Here is a 23,906-nt window from a genome sequence, read left to right as displayed (position 1 = left end):
ACACCAGTTTGTCCAGAACTGTGTTTGTTGAACCAATGTAACTACGGAAATTTGGTTTCTAGAAATGAGTTTAGTTCTTCTTCCAGAATCTTGATTGACTTGGTCTGTGAACTCCAACTATTGCTAGTTTGAACTTTTCCTAACCATCTAAAATTGAATAATTGACACTTCCTGTCCAAGCAGGAAAGTTCTTCTCCATCCCTTTCTATGCTTTGATGACATCAACTTCAAAGTTGGTCAGTGAGCCCGATTCATACACAGATCCCTCTTTGTTTGTAATTGCCCACCCTAGGAAAGCCAGGGATGTTTGAGGAACCTCATTCACTGGTCTCTTTTCACTGACCAGGTTAAGGTACAGCCTGAAATGAGTGGCAAGACATTGGGACACAGAGGCAAGATTAGGTGTTCAAAGAAAGTCTTAAATAAATACACTTCATGAAGAAAGGCTGAATTTTGGGAGACATTGCTCTAAACAGAAACTAATAAGAAATCCCTTTTGAAATAGGAAATAAACTATTTTTTTTTTAAAAATATTTAATTTTATTTTCTGTACATTAGTGTGAATGTGTCAGATCCATTGGAATTGGCATTACAGACAGTTGTGATCTGCTACATGGGTGCTGGGAATTGAATCCGGATCCTTCTGAAGAGGAAACAGTGCTCTTAACCAGTGCTTCATCTCTCCAGTCCCAGAAATGAAATTCTTAACGACTGGGAAATGTTGGAGAAGAGAAAGAAATAAGAGATTAGAGCAGTGATGCATAAAGAAAATAAAACTTAGTAAATAATACCAACAATTGGCATTTTTAGAAAGATAAATATAATTGAAAAAATATATAGGTATACTGACTTTGAACAAAAGCAGGCCCTGCTCTGGTAGAGCTAATGGCATTAATCAGACACTGTTTGACCTTGATTCTACCTGCAGTGTTAGCTGCTGAGATTGGTAACCTGACATATAAAGCTACTGCAAATAGCTGAGTCTCAAATTTCTGAGCAGCCATAGCCCTGTCTAGGAAGACTATAAATAAATGTATAGGATAGACCTACTTGGAAATTCAATATTCACTAGCTCCATCTAATTGAACACTCACCAATCTGGTTTCACTCATATGCAATAGTTAATACATGCTAGAAATTTAAAAATCACCAACCCTGTGGGAATCATGTCCTTCTTCATAGGGTGACTCCTACAGTTGACTGCCTTAAACTTTATTCTTTGGTTTTGCTATTGCCTACCCTGTTTCACCCAGCAATTGTACATAATTAACTGTTCTTCCTGTTCTGAACAGAAGGCAGAAACCATGCTCCACACGCAAATCCTTTCACTGTAACTACAATGGACAGTATTACACTCCCAAATATGTTCCTGGCTTTTGAGAAGGAACTCTATTTTATTTTCAATACATGGATAACTTAGTGAAAGCTCTCAAGGCGTAGGCCTCAGTCTGTTAGTGGCTATGCCAAGAATGTTAATGGATTTGAGAAAGAACTATGTCATTCCCCTTATTCATAGGCTTCATGGAATGCCTTCATTATTCAGGTCAGACATGAACACAAGTTTTGTTTTGTTTTTCCTTTTCAAAGCATTGTAAACCAGTATAGACTTGACCCTGTGGGAAAAAAACAAAACAAAACAAAACTATTCTTTAATCAAAAAGAAAAAATGGAACTTTAGGTAAATGAATTTTAATTCAGAACATGGCTGTTCTGGCAAGAGATCATATCCAAAGACTTTCTAGGTCTATATGATCTGGTTGGAATACAGACACACCTTTAATCCCAGGAGAAAAAGATAAACAGATCTTTGTGGTCAAAATCAGCCAGGTATAGAGCAAGCTTCAGGAAAAGAAAAGCTTAGGTCAGGGTGTGGTGGTACAAACCTTTAACCTAGCCCTCAGGAAACAGAGAGATGCAGATGTTTGAGTTCTAGCCATTTCTAATCAGGCTGTTAAGCTGAGTCAGTGAGTTGAGAGGCAATGCAGTCAAGTTGAGTTTTCAGAATTCAGAAAAAGTTTTACTGGGAGCCTTTTACAGACACAAGTTGAAGAGAGAAACTAGACACAGGTGAAGACAGACAGAGCCAGAGAATGAGAAGCATCCACAAGATTATGACATATTGCCAAAGTCAGTATGAGGCCAAGTGGAGCAATTCAGTCACAAACTATGAAAAGCCAGATTGATTCAGTCACCTTGGAGGGGAGTCTGAGCCAGAACAGCTGAGTTGAACAGGCCAGCAAGAGTTCAGAAAGAACTAGAAAGGGTGAGCTAATTCAGCACTAAGTCTCAGAGGATGAAATCATTCTAGGCCTAGATTGGATTGTTTGGAGGCTAGAAGTATGCAGCACCAGGCCTAGGTTAGCAGATGAAGGCAGTAGGCTCCTGGAGGACAATTACATCAGGGGAATAAAAGTTACTTTAACACCTTTATGTCACCACAGGCTGTAATGTTGGTAGTGACCCTATAAGACCGCCTTGAGCACCTTGGTAGTGCCCTGTTCTTTGATATGAGGATCTGCCTGGTAGCTGGTTGTAAATCACAGTTGTCTCTCTCCTTTGCTAGGGTTGGGGCCAAATTTCTGGACAAGCCCGGTCAACATGTATATGCTAGTATGCTAATCTCTAACAGGCCTGGTTAGCATACTATTTACCTGTGGGGTGATTTAGAGTCAGCCCTCCCTTGGCTAAATTCTGTTTAGTGTCACCTACTATTTCCCACACACTGGAAATCCTTTACATCATCAATTCTACTCTTCCTCATCACAGCTTAATATTTGAGTGCTATTCAACACACGAGATGCCATTTACGACCCCCACAAAACTACCTCCGAATGGATCTCACACCTAAAGGTTAAATGCTAAGAGCAAAACTTGTAGAAGACATGAGAGAAACTGGAATAGCGAAGACAAACTGATGTACTCCGACTTTGGCATCCAGCCACAAGGGTGATTCTGCCCACAAACCCCTGCTGCAAATGCTCTGCGCAGATGCGGCTCCCACACTGGAGTGACTCAGTTGCAACCACTGGGTCCAGCGAGTATCGAGGACCACAAGGTCCCTCCCCAGGGGCCGCCATTGACCAACCAGTCTTGGAAGAGACCCCAAACACCAGCTCCCACCGATCAGCCACCTTCTCCTCCCCGAACTCACCATGCCGCGATTTCGGAGCTGAACCAGCAGAAAAGCTTTCTGGAAAGACACGCCCCATCTCATTACTGGGGGGTCCGGCCGGAGGCCCTGATTGGACAGAGAGACTTGAGTGACAGGAGCCCCTTCCTTATGGTTAGGATGTCTCCCTTAGGGTTAGAATGTGCAGAAGGTACACAGCCCAGTAGTCCCTGACCCCGGCTTCCAGTCCAGGACTGAGTCTTCGCCAGATCTGCAGATTCACATTTCAGCAGCGCTAATGCATGTCCTCCTATAGTCTATACATCTGCCTGCACACCCAGCCTCAGAACAGCCTTGGGACCGCCTAGCCTTCCCACCCTGGCCACTCAGCCACTACTTGCTCCCCTCTGTGGGAGGAAACCCTAGGCTCCCCAACTCAAGCTCTCAGGGCCTGCCTGAGCTCCCCCACAGCACTCAGTAGGGTGCTTCTGCTTCTTCCTCCTGGAGAATCAGGCTTCTATAGCCCATTACTCAACTGCAGTGGAGATACCCATCTGTCCGACAAATGGAAGGGGTCCTAGAATAATTAACAGGTAAGGAGAACGTTTTTAATTATTCATACATTTTATAATTAAGGAACAAAATACAAATCAAGGTGACTTCTCTATTAAATTGCCATGGTGTTTAAAAGCTTTGGCGGTAATATACATATATATAATATATATATATACATATATACATGTGTACATATATAATATACATATATACACATATATACCTATGTATATATTTATATATGTGTATATATATGTATATATGTATATTACTACCAAAGCTTTTAAACCTAAAATATAAAAGGTAGGAATCACATACTCCAAGAACCCCATTCTTGTGAGATGATTAACATATCTAGAGAACATATTCAGTACAATTAAAAAATTCTGACAAAATGATTGCAGTATTCTTAAGTTGTGCTAAATCATATTCATCTTTGGTGGAATGTCTAGTTTATAGTGATTTACAAGTACTACAAAGGAATTTATTAGATCTTATAAATGACTCTCACAGGAGTTATATAGTCTTCTCAGAGAACAATATGAATTGTGTTTTGTAATAAATGCAAAATGCACGCTTGGCAAAAAGTATAAAAGCTGATAGCAGAATTTTGGTTGGGACTGTGTGTTCCTTATATATTTCATTTCTTAATGTAAAGAATATATTTATTTTTTATATTAATTAAAGTTTATTCACTTAGTATCCCAGCTGTAGCCCCCTCACTCAATCCCTCCCAGTCTCATCATCCTTCCCTCATTTCCATCCATGCCCCACTCCATCTGTCTTTTCTGAGACTGATTCTCCAACCAAGGACCGTGCATGGAGATAACCCAGAACTTCATCACAGATGTAGCCCATGGTAGCTCAGTATCCATGTGGGATCCATAGTAATGGGAACAGGGACTGTCTCTGACATGACTCAGTGGCTAGCTCTTTGATCACCTCCTCCTAAATGGGGAGCAGGCCATAGAGGAAGACAATACAGCCAGATCTGATGATAGGCTAGGGTCAGATGAAAGGGGAGGAGGACCTTCCCTATCAGAGAAATTTCAAGAAACAAGATTTGTGTTTTGTGGCTTCATACTGGGCTCAGATAACTGCACCTACATTTCACCTGGTACCTGTGAACACCCTGAGAGAAAAACAGTTAACAGATGACAAACTTTGTGGAGCAGGGTTTTTAGCAGCCATAGGCAAATGGGAAGGGAAACAAAACAAAACATCTGTATTAGTAAAGATTCTCTAGCTGAACAGAACAAATGGAATGAATGTACATATGTAGAAAGTGGGTTTTTTACAATGGCTCACAGGCTGTGTTCCAACTGGTCCAACAATGCCTGTATACCAATGGGAAGTTGAAGAACCCATGTTACAGGATTATTTAGTTATACTGTGAACCCTGAGATGGTATCCTGGAAAAATCTGTCTCTAGTTGTAGTGGTTTAGTGTAAGCATATACCTTTAATCCACAAGCTCTCTGTTGAAACAGGCTTAGATAAACTCAACCATAGGTCAACAGGCCAAGCAAGCATCCAGTTGGGAAAGATTCACATGAAATAGAATGTAGGGACATTCAGTTTGAGAGGATTTTTAAAAAGCATGGAAGGAGAAGTAGTTTTTGTTTTGTTTTGTTTTCTGAGCCTTTGGCTGAGTAGGAAGGTAGGCTGGGTACTTTCTCTGCCTCCCTGGGATAGTAAGTTTTCACCCAGGTATCTGACTCCAGCATCTTTATTGGTGACATCATGTTTTGGATTTTGCTTAAAAACAAAACAAAACAAAAATACAGTAATGGTTCAGCCAATGTAGCTGGATGTCTCAGATGGTCTTCAGTATATACCATAATTCTTAAGAAATAAGCTTTGAAGCCAGGTTTAAAAAAATGAGCTTGCTAGACAGAGGTAGGGCCAGGAGACAAAGAAAAAGAGCTGCCATCTCCAATATTATATGTATGTATTGTGAGTGTGTGTGTATATGTATGTATGTTACCATCAGAGACTGTGGATGAGATTAAAGGTGGGTTTTATCACATCAAAAATCTAGATCTAGATTGAAGAGTTTTTCCACTTCACAACAGTTTGGGTTTTAGTTAATTCCAGACATATAGTCAATTTGGCTGCCTAGAATAGCCATCATAACAGTGAAAACAGAAGAGCTGAGAAAGATTTTTTTTTTCCTGTGGCAGGAAAGGAGAGCATGGGAGTCTTTTCCAAAGCATGATTTTCTTTAATAAAGGAAGCTTTGATGTTTTACTTAGGGAATCTGGAAAAGTTCAATTATAGGTTTGCCTGTGTTAAAGCATGCTAAGTTAAATCATTTTCTTAACATGGTGGTAGTGTATAAGGAGATATATTTAAATGCATCTTAGCTCAAAGTCATGCAGAAACATATGTAAATTATAAAAGTGGACAGAAATGCCTCTGGAATATTCATCTTGTACCACAAGGTCTTAGATGAAAATAAGGGACAGTAGAAATCATTTGCATGAGGCCAGCGCTACCTGTCAATCATGTTGTATGATTTCACAGATAGAAGTATCAAGGCCATTTTCTCACACATACAAAGACAGAGAATACAGATTCAGAAAATATTAAGGAAGTCACCTATCAGCACCATGGACACTATTCTTAGAGGAGCAGCTTTGCTGAGCTAGTCTAACTTCACAATGAGCCTGTTTTTGCCTATGAGATGGCTGGTTCAGAGGAATGCTGCAGCTACTTTCATACAGAAGTAGAAAGAGTTCGTTTTAACTAGCCCTGGCTGCTGTCTGTCTCACTGCTGTGATATCTCTGTAGAGATTACTACAATTTTAAGCTTTATTTTTATTTTATATACATGGGTGTTTTTCTGAGTGTGTCTATGTTCAGTAACAACAGAAGCCAGAAGATGGCAGGAGATGACATTGTCTGGAATTAGAGCAAATGGCTAGCTACCATGTGGTTTCTGGAGATGGAACCTCTATCTTCTGTACCAATATCCATTGTTTTTTAACTGCTAAACTATCTCTTTAGCCATGTTCTAATTTAAAATGTATTTTTATATATTTTAATTAAAATATATTACATTGCTTTACTCATTTCTTGTCCTCTCTCTATCCCTTCTTATTCTTCCCAGGCGAGTTCTTCCATGCTAAGTATGGGTAAATAAGTATGCTCAAATATTTGAATAAAACTTGCTGAGTCCCTTTCTGTTGATTGTGTATATATGGTTTCAGGACTGACCATATTGTATTGGAAAAGCAATTAGGGAGCTCATCCTTGTTTGATGCTAATTATCCTACTTTCAGGAAAACTCCACTTTGAACAACAGGATGTTGAACCACAAAGGTCCTTGTACCCACAGATCACTAGGGAAACCAGGAATGTTAAACATGCAAAGGCCTCTTCTCAGTGCAGAAGATAAACTATCTGCATTCAATCCAAAAGGCTGGGAGTGGAATTTGTTAATGACCTCTTTACTAGCTGTGGGGGCAGACCTCACCTACCTCTTGCTACAGAGGCAGACTTTACCAAAATTTTCCAGAATGATTATCTCGGACTATTTCTTTCCTAGACAGTTACCTATCTGAGTGACCAAAGATGTGCCCCTATATGTAAAGGGTGACAGAATACCCAGTTTTCTATGATCTTTGGATCTTGGAGGGGACAGATGCACCCCTATCTGTAAAGGGTGGGAGGGTACCCAGTTTTCTATGAGGACAAGGTAGGTATGTTGTGCCCGATCTGAGAGATACCAAAAGACCACTAGGAGTCCAGTCCATTGAAAATCACAGAAGGATCTTTATTCAAGCTAAATCTCAGGCCGCCAATCTTCCCCAACATAGCAGGTTAGAAAGTGAGGCTCTGAATCTCAGGGAGGCAGACTTTTTAAAGGAAAAAATGGCAAGCGGGGGATTCCAAGCCTTAGAGTTACAGAGAAGAATAAGTTTTGGGTAGGAGGTTCAGCAACCTTTTGGTTAATTGTTCCAAGCCACCTGGCTAAACCTACAGATAGCAATCTCTATGATAGCCAGCTGGGTGGAGTGGAGGATCCACAAACACACTCTGTGGCATTTATGATAACATGTGGGGTGGAGGCCTGGTTATAATTATCTATTTACATATTTTGTGGTATCCACAAAACCTGCAGGATGGAGGGCCATGTGGCCCTTTTCGGAACCCAAAGGTGGTGACCAAATCATTCCAAGGTCAGTCAACTTAAGATAGAGTCTGAGAAACAAAATGGCGCCACCCCTGCCATCCTCAGTTCCATCAATACAAACAAACTGAAAAGGCCAGAATGAGCCTAAATTCTGTGTTATTTGTATACCACTAGCTTAAGACAGTCACACTGTGAATCCCAAATCTGTCTATAGATTAAGAAATTCTGTTGCCCTGGAAATCAGTATGAGTGGTGAAATTGCCATCCTGACTCACAGGCACCCATAGCCCTGCTAATAAATTCTCTAGTCCATGTCTCCCTGCAAGTGTCAGTAGATGTTCCCCTGAAATGTAAATGGCAAGACTGAAGAGCTAGCAAAGAGGGAAGCTCAGGCAGCATGTATGAGTTTGAGGCCAGAAGGGTCTATGCAAATGAGTGCAGGTGTCCTCAGACTCCCGAAGAATGCATTTTGCACAACAGGAGCACTGCAGACACAATGGATTGTCACAGGACACCGCATAGATACACGCGAATTTTTAAATGCTCATGGTGTGTACTGTTCGGCTTTAAATTGAATGAGTGCAGATGAGAAATTGGGTAGGTAATGCAATTTCCATTGTCAAGGGTTTTTAAACTATGAGAATATTCACTCCGAGGCATTCCTGAGACATAAACAAAAAGCTGGGAAGATGACTCAGCAGTTAGGACATTGGCTCGGTGGCCTCCCCACTATCTCCCGGGCCACCATGTTTCTGAACTGTAAACAGAAACCTGCAAAGCACAGGAGCCATTTACTCCTTTCGTTGATCAATAAAGAGCTCACCAAAGTCAGAGAACTACAAACAATCCCAGAATGCATTGTGCCCACAGCAAGCTTCTGTGAGAACTACAAGCATGTCTCAATGAGAACTACAAACATGGCGGGGTGCAGAGCAAACACTTCTGGGATTGTTTGTAGTCATCTCCGCTTACGGCCAAGCCATAACGTGGTGCAGGCGCAGAAACACAATTCCCAGAATGCTGCGGGCATTGTTTATGCCTTCACAAGGCAGCCTGGGTTGTTTTCCCTCCCTGGTAGGGTAGCCTGGACCGGAAGTCGCCCTGAAGCTGTTTTCCACTGCTGCAGAGGCCCTGGTCTGGGAAGTCACCGACCAACCAGTGCACACATCCTTTCCCCCGGTCCCACGGTTCTGTAAATGTCCCCTCCCTTTGCCCCTTGCCATCTTAGGAATCAAGACCTTTCTAGGAGCATCTCCGTGATGTCATCGCCCCGCCCCCTGGTAATGGAAGTAAACACCAGCTGCTGGAAGTAGCTTGTGTAGAGGAAGAATGTGCAGTTTGCATTCTTCTGCTCAGAGGCCGCCCACCTCGTCTATGGGAAAGGAATCCTGGGGTCTCGGCCCCCCTTTTTTTTGTAATTGCGGCCCTCCCAGTCAAAGCAGCGCTGCTCTCTCGGGAAGGCAGAAATGCACTCACCCTGATAAATATTTTTAAAGATTAAACAACATCAACAACAAAAGGCGGCGCAGTGGCATACACCTAGGATCCCAGCACTGGGGAGGCAGGGGCAGGCGGTTCTCAGTATGTTCCTGAAGAGAAAGCGAGTCCAGGAAAGACAGGGACACAGAATCGCTATTTCTTTCCCAGGATCCCCAGGGACAACAGGTTGGATCCCCAGGGACAACAGGGTGGTGCATGAACATCTGGTTCCCTCTGGTGATGTGCACGTGTCCATAAAGACAGAGCGCTCCTGCACCTAATAGCTAGATTTATATATGTGATAATTTTAATACTATATATTTTAATTTAGTAAAGACAGAACTGTCTTGAGTACCCACATCCTCTAGTCCTGTGGCATCGTTGGATGAACCACTGAAAGATAATGGCCTTATTCTGCCCTAAGCATGGAGGGACCCTGTGCCAGAATTAAGCTCAAGGGAGTGGAGGGGAGGGGGATGCTAAGGCATTTACCTGGGCCCCTGCACCTGTATTCAACCTCTAAAAGTTGTTGCTGCAGGCTATGGAGGACACAGGTTTTCCCTTAATTTAGAAAAAAAAAAAAAAAACTTGAGAGAATTTATTCCAAATTTTAATACAAACAAGTAATTGACCTGTATTGAACATGCACAATTTCAGTTGCTCTCCTCTGCTCACACACACAAAAAGCATAAAGTGTACATGACACTACTTCACTCTTGGAGGAAAACATGGCTGTGCTTTGGGCTGGTTTTGTGTTTCTGAGTTTTCTGCAGTGCTGTGGCAGTTATGATCCCACAGGTGATAACACATAGGGTGATCAGGTGTACCCACCCAGGTACATAAAGGGGCAAGGTGCAGCAACTTTGATACAAAGGATAAAGACCAAACAAACCATTCCCGGATGTGTAAATGGACAAACACACACACACACACACACACACACACACACACACACACACTTGAGGACCACTTCATTCCTTCTCAAATAACAAGGGTTCCAGGTCCTGAAGTAGTTTTGAACAATTTTTGTTTTGTTTTCATTTTAATGGCCCACATACAGAAAAAATTTGGAGAGGGATTTGGTTCTGGCTCCTGATTGGTATCAAATGAGAGCAAATTCCCACTGATCTCCATTTATTGAGGAATATCTGAGGATGCATATGTCTTCAGTCATGGCCTCTTAAAAGACTATCACAATATTTAGTGAAGTTTAAATAGCAAATGATGATGTTATTCCTGTTACTCAATTTCATCTCTGGTGAAAATTCATATTCTGAGGAACATGTGGAAGGTTTTCTAAAACGACTCTCCCCTACATGCACCACTTTCACACACTCAAAAAAAATACAGCATTACTCTTTTCCCATGTCTGACAAAATTATAATTTCTGAAGAGCCTACGCTGCCAAAAACTCACTAGCTAGCACCCAGAACACATGCACCTATCACGAAGTATAAGAACCTTTGATACAATGACCATCATCATGTACCAAGATGGCCAGTATGAACCAGACAATCACAGTGAGGCTGCCCACTGACCAGTGTTATAGTGGAATTCAAATAAAATTATAGTCTTTAACCCAATAATCACTCTGCATGGTAGACTGTCCAGGTGAATCAGGGAGGGAGAATTGTGCTTGTGAGAGTAGCATCACTCCCAGCAGCCACAGAAGTAGACATGCAGCTCAGCTCTTCCTGCCAGTCTTCACATTCACCCAAACTGTGCTCAGCCTAAACCCAGAAAACCATCAGTACCCCTACCTTCCAGCTAGCTCCAAATGACAGTGAAGCATCTCCAACACTTCTAAGAACATGAACACTTCCTGATGTGTGCTTGACATCACTGAACCAGCCAGGAAAATGTCTGTTATTATCCTGGAAGTAGTAACTGCGTGGCTTTCACCACGATCATACAAAATGTTTAAATAATGTGACATCTTCCAAAACACACAACAGGAAGCATCAATGTAACTTGGTATTGTTGCCTTTTTTTCCCCTCTCATTCATCACAGCAAATTCTCAGTGTAGCTATGATTTTCTAGGTCCCAAAGTTCCTTTCTTACAATCCTAATATCTTCTCAAACCAAAATGAATGTTATAACCCAGCAGCTATTTCTTTCTTCCTGAGCAAATGTAGTTATCAAAATGGAATTGGTGAATTCCTTTTTGATGGGGTCACCCAAGCTGGTGCACCTCTCCAGAGAAGATGGAAAAGAGTAAATTCCCTAGGATGGTGTCCTAAAGTGAATCAAGTATGGCAAAGCATGATAACAGGAGCCATGCTGGCCCTGCCTTGATTTCCAGAGTCTTCAATATTTCACAAGGACAAACAGTGAGGTCAACCAAATCTCAGCATATGGTTCCTATATTATCATTTAAGATATGCTCAGGAAAACAATAGGATTTTTTATTAGGATTTCCCCCAAATACCTTCACATTGGCTGTTTGTGCATGGGGTGCCCACAAATACCCAAAGTCTCATGGGTCTGAGAAAGGTAAGAAATAATAGTCAGAGAACCAAAAAAACACCCTTGAGAAGACAAATCCTGTACAATTGGAATAAGGACACAGAAATAAACCCACACTCCTACTAAAACTTTACTTTCAACAAAGACAAAACCATACAATGGAAAAATGACAGCATCTTCAACAAATAGTGGTGGTCTAACTAGATGTCTGCCTGTAGAAAAATGCAAATTGACCCCTTTGTATATCACCATGCAGAAACTCAAGTCCAAGTGGATCAAAGAACTCAACATAAAACCAGAGACTCTAAATCATTTAGAAGACAAGGTAGAAAAAAGTTTGGAACTCAGTAACATGGGAGACAATAGAAGAAATCAGCGCAGGCTCTGAGATCAACGATTAATAAATGGGATCTCAAGAAACTGAAAAGCTTCTGTAAGTCAAAGGACATTATCAAAAGAACAAAACAGCAGCCAACAGATTGGGAAAATAGCAACACCAACCCTACATCAGACAGAGCATTAAAAATCCAAAATACACAAAGAACTTAAGAAATTAAACACCAACAAATCAACTAATCCAATTTAAAAATGGGGTTCAGAGCTAAACTGAGAATTCATCACAGAGGAATCTCAAATGGTTGAGAAGCACTAAAGGAAATCATCAAAGTCCTTAGTCATCAAACAGAAATCAAAATGACTCCAGGATTCCATCTTACACCACTTGAATGACTAAGATAAAAAACTCAAGTGACAACATATTCTGGTGAGGATGTGGTAAAAAGGGAACATTCCTCCACTGCTGATGGGAGTGCAAACTTGTACAACTTCTCTGGAAATCAATCTGGTGCATTTGCAGAAAATTGGGAATAGTTCTACCTCCAGACCCAGCCATAGCACTCCAGGAATAATATCCAAAAGTTGTTCCCTTATATTATATAACAAGGACATTTGTTCTACTGTGTTCATAGCTGTTTATTCATAACAGCTAGAAACTGGAAACAACCTAGGTGTCCCTCAAATCTAGAAGAATGGATAAAGTACTTCTGGTACACTTACATAATGGAATACTCATCAGTTATTAAAAATAAGAAATCATGGAAACTGCAGGCAATGGATTGAACTAGAAAAAAATCATCCTGAGTGAGGTAGCACAGACACAGAGAGAAACACATAGTATATACTCACTTATGAGCGGATATTAGATCTATAATACAGGATAACCGTACTACAATCCACAGACCCAAAGAAGCTAAATAACAAGAAGGGTCCACAGGAGGGTGCCAGAATGTCACCCAGAATAGAAAACAGAATAGACAGCAGAAGTGGATGAAGAGAGGGAACTGAGCAGAATTTTCTTTTGTGACTCTAAGACAGTCTATTTATTGTCCACAAAAGAATCTTTTTATGGTTTTTTTGCCATAAATATATTCTATTTTATGTGAAATGGTTGCTTTGGATACAGTCCTCTCGTATATATATCTTATAGCACTGGACATATTCCATGAAATCATGAAAATTTTGGTTATTGAACTTGCCGTATTTTTACATATTTACACATATATCTTAAGAATTTCATCTCACACTAGGAAAGCATTTGTTGAAAGACATTCAAATTAAATGTCTTCAAGTGAGTGCTTGCAGTCTCCAAATCATTTAAGATACAGATATATACACATACATGTTGACAGAACCTTTTTCCATTTTATTTTGTACTTTCAACTATAAGGTGAAAATGTTTTATTGGCTTGATGACAGTGAATTACTTACCAATAATATAAGATCCTGATGCTACCCTTGCTTACCAGTGAGGCTTACCTGGCATGGAAGAAGCCGGTCCATGTTTCTGTATGCTTTAGATCCCATTTCAATTTTGTTCAACAGCGTTTTATGGAGGGCATGGGACACTGCATTCCATATGGAATAGCTGGGCTTAGAAATGGTCACCACATCATTTTCTTCTGGTTTAATCTCTATAGAAATTGGGTATGGGTCATGATTTTCACATAGCAAAGCAGGAGGTGAGCAATTAAATCCTGTCAATCCAGAATTTATGGAAGTAAAAATCTCCTGGGTACTGGGAGGCTACAGAAGACAGAAAGTTCATTAAGCCAGGGATAGCTCTTGTCTTCGAATATGAGAAGCTTCCTCTGAAAAAGTTCATCAAGTCATTCCTATTTGATAGGGACTCAAAATAAAATGTGTTGGTTTGCCATGTTCTACACTTTCCTTCTGGTTGAAAATAATTTATTTACCATGTGAAAAAACTTAAGTTACTTATATGACTACAGAATACCTGCACATTTACCTGTGTATGTTGGTTCAAATTCAGCAAATCAACAGCAAATAGTACCCAAGTTTCAATTAGCTGGCTGTTTTTCTGCAAAGCCAAACAGATTTCTTTCTTTCTTTCCTTCTTCCCTTCCTTTTCTTTCTTCTCTCTCTCCTTCCTTCCCTCTTCTTCCTCCTCCATCTCTTTTTTTCTCTTTGCCCATATGTATATGCCCTCAGCCCAGCAGAGGCGGTTAGATGCTTATGTACTGAGTCCCCAGCACCCTAACAACTAAGCCCTGTGCACCTTACCTACTCAACCCCCAGCCCCCTAAAAATTATTTATAGGATCTTCCCTGCTCGTGCACCCGCGGGCCAGCAGAGGGCGCCAAAACAACCAATACAAGGTCTTGCACAGCCTCACCCAGGACGGGGTGCACCCATCTCCCCCAGGAAGCTTGCAGGCCTGGAGGGAGCAGAGGACTGTGCGTCTTCTCATCCCGCCAACCCTCTGCCTGAAGTTCTGCCCTCCACACCACCAGCTGGGGGACTCCAGGCGGACGGATGGAAGGCGAGGAGCGGACAGAAGAGGGAAGCGGGGAACCCCGAAATCCCTCCTTCTCCCCTTCCTCCCCGCACCCACCCCACGTGTGAGCAGGACTATGAATTCATAACTGCTTGGGATAAGAAGATTGCTGACCTGGAAAAACCGTTCCGGGTAGCAGCACGTCTCTGGCGGAAGTCCCGCCCCTTAGGGCTTCGCTTCCAGATCCGCCCCGCAGAGTCGAGACTTCCGGGCTCGGAGGCACCAAGGCCGTCCCGCCATCTCCCTGGCCTCCGCCACGGGGATGTAAACACAAACCTTCTAGTCACAGACATACCTTTATCCCTTCGTTTCTCACTTCAGAGCTCTTGCTGGTCACGGAAGTCCCAAGAGTCCCAAGAGGAATCGCGGCTGAGACTCACCGGCGCGAAAACTACAAACATGGCTTCGGAGCAGGGACTTCTGGGATTGTATACTAGAACTACAAAAATGGCGTCCAGGCGGCGCCATGCATACTGGGATTGTTTGTAGTCACGAGCCTGCGTCTCTCCCTCTCTGTTGCCTAGACCGTGGCCCAGGAGTCGCCTACAAATCCCAGAATCCGCTGAGTGCTGTTGCCAGCATCATATGCATGTGTTCCTTGATTACCAGCAGTTGGCTTGGTGAGGAGCGTGGAAGTAGGCACGAGAAATCTTTGTCCTCAGACCCCACACAGCCTTTCCCCTGCTCTCCCTGTCAATCTCTCTGCCACTCCTTACTGCCTTTGGGATCAGGAGCTTTGTGACGTCATCGCCCCGCCCCTTATCCATGAAGTCAACACACAGTAGCTGCTCCTGCTACTACAGTAAAAAGTCCTGTCCCTGGTAGCTTTTCCTATGTCACTGGGAGTCAGACACAGACAGTATTTTTTTTTTTTTTACATGAATACCACTCTGCCTTCTTTTGGAGGGGGACTTTTTTTAAAATTTTTTATTAATTACACTATTCATTTTGTCTCCCCCATGTAGCTCCCTCCACCCTCCCCTCCCAACTCCTCCCCTCCTCCCCCTTCTCCACGCATGCCCCTCCCCAAGTTCACTGATAAGAGAGGTCTTCTTTTCCTTCCTTCTGATCCTAGTCTATTAGGTTTCATCAGGAGTGGCTGCATTGTCTCTCTCTGTGGCTTCTCCTTTCAAAATGTAGTCACCCAAGCTAACTTAAACTCTTCAATCACATAAGTAGGAAAGTAACTAAGATGCACACATGATATGTACCCAAAGTTAAAATGTAAAATTCTGCTGGAGACATAAATGTATTCTACTGCCAATCAGTGACTAGTGTTTCCTTTCTGTATCGCTTGTTTTGACTGGACTATGTTTTCACAAACTCCACAGGAAAATGAGTGTCACAAATTACAGGCTAAAAATCGGGACTGGGGGGATGACTCAGCAGTTAAGAGGACTTGCTGCCCTGCCAGGGGAACTGAATTTAGTTTCCAGCATTCACATTGGCCTACTCCCAATGGTCTGTAACACCAGATCCAAGTGATCTGACACCCTCTTCTGGCCTCCGTGAGGACCCACATTCCTCTGTAAACACACACACAGAGAGAGAGAGAGAGAGAGAGAGAGAGAGAGAGAGAGAGAGACAGAGAGAGAGAGAGAGAGAGAGAGAGAGAGGAAAGTGAGAGGGGGAAAGGGTAGTGTGAGTGTGTGTGTGTGTGTGTGTGTGTGTGTGTATGACAGGATCTCCCATTTGTATTGTCTTTTAAAATCACATATAAACTAAAATGACCTTGATCCAATCATCTTGCCTCTAACTCCTGGGTGCTTGGATTCCAGGTGTGCAGCACCACACCTCAGTTCAAGCAGTGGTGAAGAGGGGACTCAGATTTTCTTGTGGTTGCTAAGCATTTGGTCAGCTGAACCATGTCTCCATCCCCTGACTTTATTTAACCTTTCATTTCTCCATGCACTGTGCCTACTGTGAGAATTTTAGGAGGACGTGCTGATCTAATTGGATATCAGTGGGGGTATTTGAGGGTTCGGTGGGACTGTGCTGACTGCCGGTTTCTTCACCTCCTGCCTCTATCTTTCTGCCGCTTAAAATGTTTCCTTCATGAACTCCATGACAGGTAGAGTTGCCCAGTTGGGAGAGCCTTATTTAGCTACAGAGAAATGAAGTCGAAAAGAACAGAAAGTAGCTTTAAGGAATCTCCATCATTGGCTGGGGGATAGTCTGCCCTTCCTCATCAGTTCTTTGTGTGTGTATGTGTAATTATATTTTATTTCATACAGTTTTTCATAATGGATAAATACACCAACTATTGTAATTTCTTTTATAATTTATTACAATTTATTCATTTGTATCCCAGCTGTAGCCCCACCCTCATCCCCTCCCAATCCCATACTCCCTCCCTCATCTCCTTCCAGGCCCCTTCCCCAGTCCACTGATAGTGGAGGACCTCCTCCCCTTCCATCTGACCCTAACCTATCAGGTCTCATCAGGACTGTCATTCGTAGTCTTCCTCTGTGGCATGGTAAGGTTGCTCCCCCCTCAGGGGGAGGTGATCAAAGAGCCAGCCACTGAGTTCATGTCGGAAACAAAATGTGGAAACAACCCAGATGTCCCTAAACTGAGGAATGGATACAGAAATTATGGTACATTTATACTACTCGGCAGTTAAAAAAAAATGAAATTTGTAGGCAAATAGTGGGAACTAGAGATCATCCTGATTGAGCTATCCCAGAAGCACAAAGACACATGGTGTATATACTCACTTATAAGTGGATATTAGACTTATAAGATAATCATACTAAAATATGTATACCTAAAGAAGCTAAGCAAGGAGGACCCTGGGTAAGATGCTCAATTTCATTCAGAAAGGCAAAGGGGATGGACATTGGAAGAAAGTGAAAATAAGGAACAAGACAGGACCCTACTACAAAGGACATCTGAAAGACTCTATCCAGCAGGGTATCAAAGTGGATGCTGAGACTCATAGCCAATCTTGGGGCAGAGTGCAGGGAATCTTATGAAAGAAGGGACTACAAAGAGACTGAGAGAGCAAAAAGATTAAAAATTAGCAGCTATTATTAAGGTCTAAACTATGTGGGTGAAGAAGTCTGTTGATGCCCTGAGGGGAAGGACTGCCTTACTGCATTATTTCCCCACCTACTAGAGATAACAGTTGCTAGGACACTGGCCCATCCCCCTAGGGAGGGACACCAGGTCATTATGGTCTGGGGACCTTCCTATAGCCAATTCAAAATGTAGCATTTTGACCAATGGATGCTTGCCAGGCAGGAATTGCCCCTGCCTTGGGCATGCTGGGAGGAACCAGAATCTATATATCACCCAACTAACCTGGGCGCTTCGGCAGTGGGGCTGTGTAGCCCAAGCTGCAGCTTGTAATTTTTCAATAAAAAAGACCCTCATGTGTTTTGCAACGGAGTCGATTCCTGGAGATCTTTTGGGGGCTCGAGAACTGGTTATAACAAGACCAACTGAACTAATAAATCTGGGCCTAGGGATCTTTTATGAGACTGATACTCCTCATTAGAGGTTTACAGAGGTGGGTGCCATTCTGTTTCCATTTTGTTGTTGTGATGATAAAACTTTCTACCCAGAAGCAACTGGCAGAGAAAAGGATTAGACTTAACACTTCCAGGTCACAATCCATCAATGAGGGAGGTCATGATGGGACCACAGAGGAACAACCCTGCTTGCTGGTTTGCTCTCTAGCTTGCTTGCTCACAGGCTCACACTTAGCTAGCCTTCTTACACTGCCCAAAACTTCTGGAGTTGAAATTGTGCCACCTGAAATGGGCTGGGTTCTCCTTAATCAGTGAATAACCAAGACAATTCCCCACAGATAAGGTCAAACTAATCTAGACAATTCCTCATTCGAAGCTTTCCTCTCAGATGAGCCTCCTAGGGCTCAAGGTGACAATTAAAATGGGTTTTAGAAGGTGAAAGCACATGGTGAAGGCACTGGCCACCATTAGTTTCATCCAAAACAGATCTGTACAGCAAGACTATACGTTCCTTCAGTGAACCGTCTGAAGAACCACAGTGGGTCTTTGAGAATAAGTTTCTGAAGGAAAATTTGAGAAGGATATGGAGCCTGGCAGTGGGGGCACACACTTTTGATCCCAGCACTTGGAAAACAGGGGCAGGTGGATGTTTGGGTTTGAGGCCAGCCTGGTCTATAGAGGTGTTCCAGGACAGCCAGGGCTACACAGAGAAATCACATCTTAAAAAAAAAATTAAAAATAGAGAGATAGAGAGGGAGGGAGACAGAGACACATTATCATGTATATACTAGAGATCAAAGTGCACACATATGGTGGAACCAACAATTACAGTCTAGCCACAAAGGAGGAGGCAGATGAACCCTCCTTCTTGTGTCACTGGCCAGGGCTGCAGCTCCAGCCACGGGATCATAAAGGAAAGCCAATCATACAACATGGAATTTGGCCATACTGAGCTATCAAAGCTAGTCCATTAGGTGTGAAGATGGTCAGTTAGTAATTATCAGGTTACTGAAATTCAGAAATGGTGATTGTTAATTGATAAAGGAAGTTCTAGGCCCTAGTGGGCAGTGGTATTCCCCAAGCAGGGGATTTTGAGCAGTATAAGAGAAAAGCACTTGGGAGCTGCAGAGATGGCTCAGTGGTTAAGAGCACCAGCTGCTCTTCCAGAGGTCCTGAGTTCATTTCCCAGCACCCACAAAGGAGGCTTACAACTATCTACACTGGTATCTGAGGCTCTCTTCTGGGATGTGATAGAGCACTCAAGTGAATATTTTTGTTTGTTTGCAAGAGTAAGTTCCAAACCACCTTACATACATACATATAGGTGGATGGAACAAACTCCAAAGAGCAAGCACCAAACCACCTTACCTACATATACATACATCATGATGGATGGAACAAACACAAAAGAGCAAGCTCCATCCCAACCTTACATACATACATCTTTTCAGATGAAACTAACTCCAAAGAGTGAGGTGCAAACCACCCAACATACATACACCTTGGTGGATGGAACAAGACCCAGAAGGCCAGTTCGGACCACACTTTTACTCTTTTTCCACAGCTTATCTATCCCAGCAAGATCTTTCAAGCTAAACACACAATATGGTTACACTCAATTTTTCTTTAAGTGAGTGAGTACAATGAATATATGAAAAAAACCCACATATTCCCCTATACCTTCACATGATCAAATGTTTTATGTATTATGGGTGGAAAACAAATATAAAAAACAAGACCCCATATGCACTTGTATTTAACCAACTTGTGATAAATTAACAAGATGAGCCAGCATTTCTTTACTGGCAAGGTGAATTTTGGGGTAATCAAGAATCAATTACAATAAAAATAATCTTATGAAAGTCTTTAAAGTATCACAAATCTAAACTTTTATATAAAAAATAAGCCACCTCTACTTTAAATCTTGATGGGTGGGGTGTGCATCTGCTCATTAATAACTTTATTAAAACATATCAAGAAGCTGAGGGCAAAAACAAGTATAAGGAAATCAACTGTTGTCTCAGCTACAGGCCCAGCTGGAGAGTGTCAGTCAGCAAGTGCTACCTTAGGCTTTTATTTCTGCTCATCAACCTTAAAGAGTCCCTGGCTTTACTACTAAGAGGGTATTTTCTTAACTTTACACGGTTCTCTAAGATTTTTTTTACATTAGTCATTAGTAAAAACATCTCACCTGACCTTGCAAAAACAATCTACAAGTTGATAAGGGGAAGAGATCTTAGCCCAGACTCTGGGCAGGAAAATTCAGAGTAGGGAGTGGGGTATGCCAGCCAAAAGAACCATATTATGCTTTGGAATGACTGAGGGATTTCTGGGAGTAAATTGGCAGCTAGGTTTAATGTGATACTTAGGCACCTCTGCCATTTGTCTCAGATTTGAAACCTACATCTATGGAAATATCAACTTTAGAGTGCAGCATGGTCTCCAATGGGTAATGATTATCGAATGAGCCTACAAGGAAGAAAGGTGGCAAAGAAGATTCTATAAATTTTGTAGTTTCTTTAAATCTCCTTTCTCTTTTGTAAGGGAGGGCAGTTACACAGGCTGGCCTCAAATTTCTGCTCTTATTTCTTCTCCATAGGCCACTGTGTTCAACTGAGAAGATTCTGTAACCTGAGGCTTGCCTGCAACATCACTGTGAAATAAACATTAGGTGTGACTCATTTTACAGAGTCCCACCCCCAAAGCACTGGGTGTGTAGGCATCTCACATCCAGAAACATCTGAAATAAGAAATGCTGTGACGTTTCAAACTTTTTATCCCAAGCATTTCAGAGATAAGGTGTTTCTCCTCCAGCCTCAGGGCATGTTTCCCACCAACCCAGGAAAGCAGGAGGGAAAGATTAGGTGAAAAGCTTGGAAGGCCAGCAAACATGACTGAGATCAGACATTTTAGGAACCACTGCAGAGAGCAAGTTCTACTTTAATTCAAGAAAACAAAGGCTATATGTTGCTGGAGCCTGCCAGCAGAGTCAAACGGTTCTTGAGTTGGAAGTGAGGATTAAAATACATAAACTAACACACAACACATGGGACCTTTCCAAGAGGCTCTGGTGGAGAGTAGACTCAATCAGCAGCCTGGCTTTATTGCAGAATGCTTTTAAGCCAGAGTAAAAACAGCTCAGAACAATGGGTTAAATTTACAAGAAGGTGAAACAAGAGGTGTGATCTTGACAAGCTATCCCACCTGCTGTCAAAACAAAAGGAGATGGACTTGGAAATTCTTCCCTGACTTCAGTGAAGGCCTGGTAAAATCAGTGTTTCTGCTGAGATTTAAACATCAAAGCAGCTGCTAGAACAGTGGCTCCCAACAATATATCCCTTGGGAATGGGGTGCTCTGAGGATTGGTGTATATAATTGTTTAAAATTAGGCACGTCTAGGATGCTTGATTTGCATTAAACAGCACACTCCTATCATATGAACAAGAACACAGTACCAAATAATTATCCGAAGGTGAAGGGTGTGGAGAGTTAGCTAGGCTGTGTCCAAGGCCATCCATCAAATGTGGTTGGTGGCATCTGAGAGATCAAGAGGCTCTGGTGGGGAGAGGGAGTCTTGCACCTTAATGCATAGCTCCAAATGGCTATCCAGAAGTGGAGGGCTGCAACCTTAAACAGCAGGGTACTTCTATCCAGAGAAGAGACATTCTGTCTGCAGTTTACATGTAATTAACAACTAAAAATGGAGATCTTTTGCTGGCAGATCTTTTCACATTTACAAACTCAGGTCCTCAAGAGCAAAAGGTGCTCTTATCCAATTAATTAGCCAATTAATCAGCCACTGTTCTAGAGTACCAAAGTTCAGTTCCTACTGCGCACATCAATCAGGTTACAATCTCCTTTAACCTTATCTTCAAGAAGTCTGAAAGTCTCTTCTGGCCTCCAGGGATTCCTGCACTTACTGTGCATATACTTCTATACAAACCCTTACAAATATACTTAATTAAAAATAAAATAAACCTATAAATATATCTTTAAAAATCAACTTATACTTTGTTTTTACTAAAGACAGATGAGCATGTAACTTGGTAAAAAGCTGAAGATCTTCTGTGTTCCTTATTCTTCTCCTCTCTCAAATGTTGATATTACAAGCCATGTGCATCAAAGTCTTTATACACATTTTCAAAAATACTGCTTCATTAATGAAATTTATCAATTATACAGAACTGTAATCTGTGTGTGAATAGGCACACAGTATATATATTTGTGTGTGTATACATAATTCAAAATAAAATAATTAAAACACTAATAACAGTTGAATACAATTAACACTGTCATATTGTTACCTAAAAATTAATCAGAATCATCTGGATGGTGGGTGGCTTAGGCCTTTAATTCCAGCACTCTGGAGGCAGAGGCAGAGAATTCCCTGTGAGTTTGGGGCTAGTCTGATCTACAGAGGGAGGTCCAGGATAAATATAGTTAAAAACAAAAACAAAAAAAAAAATCATAGTTTAGCTGACTAAAAGATTTGAGGGATATGCAGCACAAAAAAACAAACAAACAAACAAACAAACAAAAAAAACCCAAACAAAAAAAAAAGCCATGTAGACTAATATTTTGAGTGTTTATTACTTAATTTCTTTTTAAATATTTTCATGTTCTCATAAAGCATTGAGTGTCATTTTTTCATCTGGTGATATGTTTGGAACCAGTTCTCAGTTTCTGGACAAAGAAAAGAGGGATCCTGAGACCATAGGTACCATTTCTCTGTAAAACAACTTAGTCTGTTCAAGGGAGAAAACTAGTTCAAGCTATAGGCCAGGCACATGGTCTCACTGTGGGAGATGGAAATGAGGTTTACAACAGGTGTTAGTTAGCTTTTTAAAATGAGGTTTTCGGTATTACACATCAGTGCCTGTGATTATGTGGAAGTGTTCCATCTCTTTGGAAAGTAAGAATGTCCAGGTTAAAGAATATAGAAAATCAGAGAAAACTCACTCTTGCCATCATTACACAACTAGGGTCTTACACAGCAGGGTCTGGCAAAACTTATGCACCTAAAATAAATCTATTTTAATTTCTAAAGAAAAAATAACATATACAGGAAGAAAACCTTAGGAAATTACATGTGCATGTGTATTGTCACCATTTTCATTGTCTTATCCTCTAGGATGCCAGAAGACTACATTTGATATCCTGGACTTGGAAACAGACAGTTCTGAGACCTTGATGTAAGTGCTAGGAATTAAAATTGGCTTCAAAAGGTAGTAGTACCACTAACTCTCTAGATCCCAGTGATGTCATTATAATGGAGAGGATGAAGATGCTGTATTGCGCTTCTGTCTCCTAGCACTTAAAGGTGATGAAGACTCTGATAAATGGCTGCTGGATTTCTCCCCCTATGTGAATGGACTTCCCATATTACTTCTTTTTTTAATTTTATTATTATTATTATTAATTACACTTTGTTAATTTTGTATCCCCCCATAATTCCCTCCCTCTTCCCTTCCCGATCCCACACTTCCTCCCCTTTCTGCGTGCATGCTCCTCCCCAAGTCCACTGATAGGGGAGGTCCTCCTCTCCTTCCTTCTGATCTTAATCTATCAGATCACATCAGGAATGGCTGCATTGTCTTCTCCTGTGGCCTGGTAAGGCTGCTCCCCCCTCAGGGTGAGGTGATCAAAGAGCAGGCCAATCAGTTTCTGTCAGAGGCAGTCCCTCTTCCCATCACTATGTAACCCACTTGGACACTAAACTGCCATCGGCTACATCTGTGCAGGGGTTCTAGGTTATCTCCATGACTAGTCCTTGGTTGGAGTATGAGTCTCTGGGAAGTTCCCTGTGTTCATATTTTCTTGTTCTGTTGTTCT

The 23,906-nt window shown here is 41.8% G+C and overlaps 1 long non-coding RNA gene across 1 annotated transcript; it reads right to left on the bottom strand.

Annotated features, from left to right (window-relative positions):
• Positions 1-565: 565 nt before the first annotated feature.
• LOC132650652 (uncharacterized) lies at positions 566-13,615 on the bottom strand. The gene is made up of 3 exons (XR_009588884.1): positions 13,563-13,615; positions 3,152-3,238; positions 566-711 (listed from the first exon to the last, which is right to left on the bottom strand). It is a non-coding gene; the product is annotated as an uncharacterized LOC132650652 (long non-coding RNA).
• Positions 13,616-23,906: the final 10,291 nt, after the last annotated feature.

This window comes from Meriones unguiculatus, assembly GCF_030254825.1.
Source record: "Meriones unguiculatus strain TT.TT164.6M chromosome 13 unlocalized genomic scaffold, Bangor_MerUng_6.1 Chr13_unordered_Scaffold_28, whole genome shotgun sequence".
NCBI lineage: Eukaryota > Metazoa > Chordata > Mammalia > Rodentia > Muridae > Meriones > Meriones unguiculatus.
Note: the sequence above shows the minus strand (reverse complement) of the source record. Positions and strands in the feature narration are given on the sequence as shown.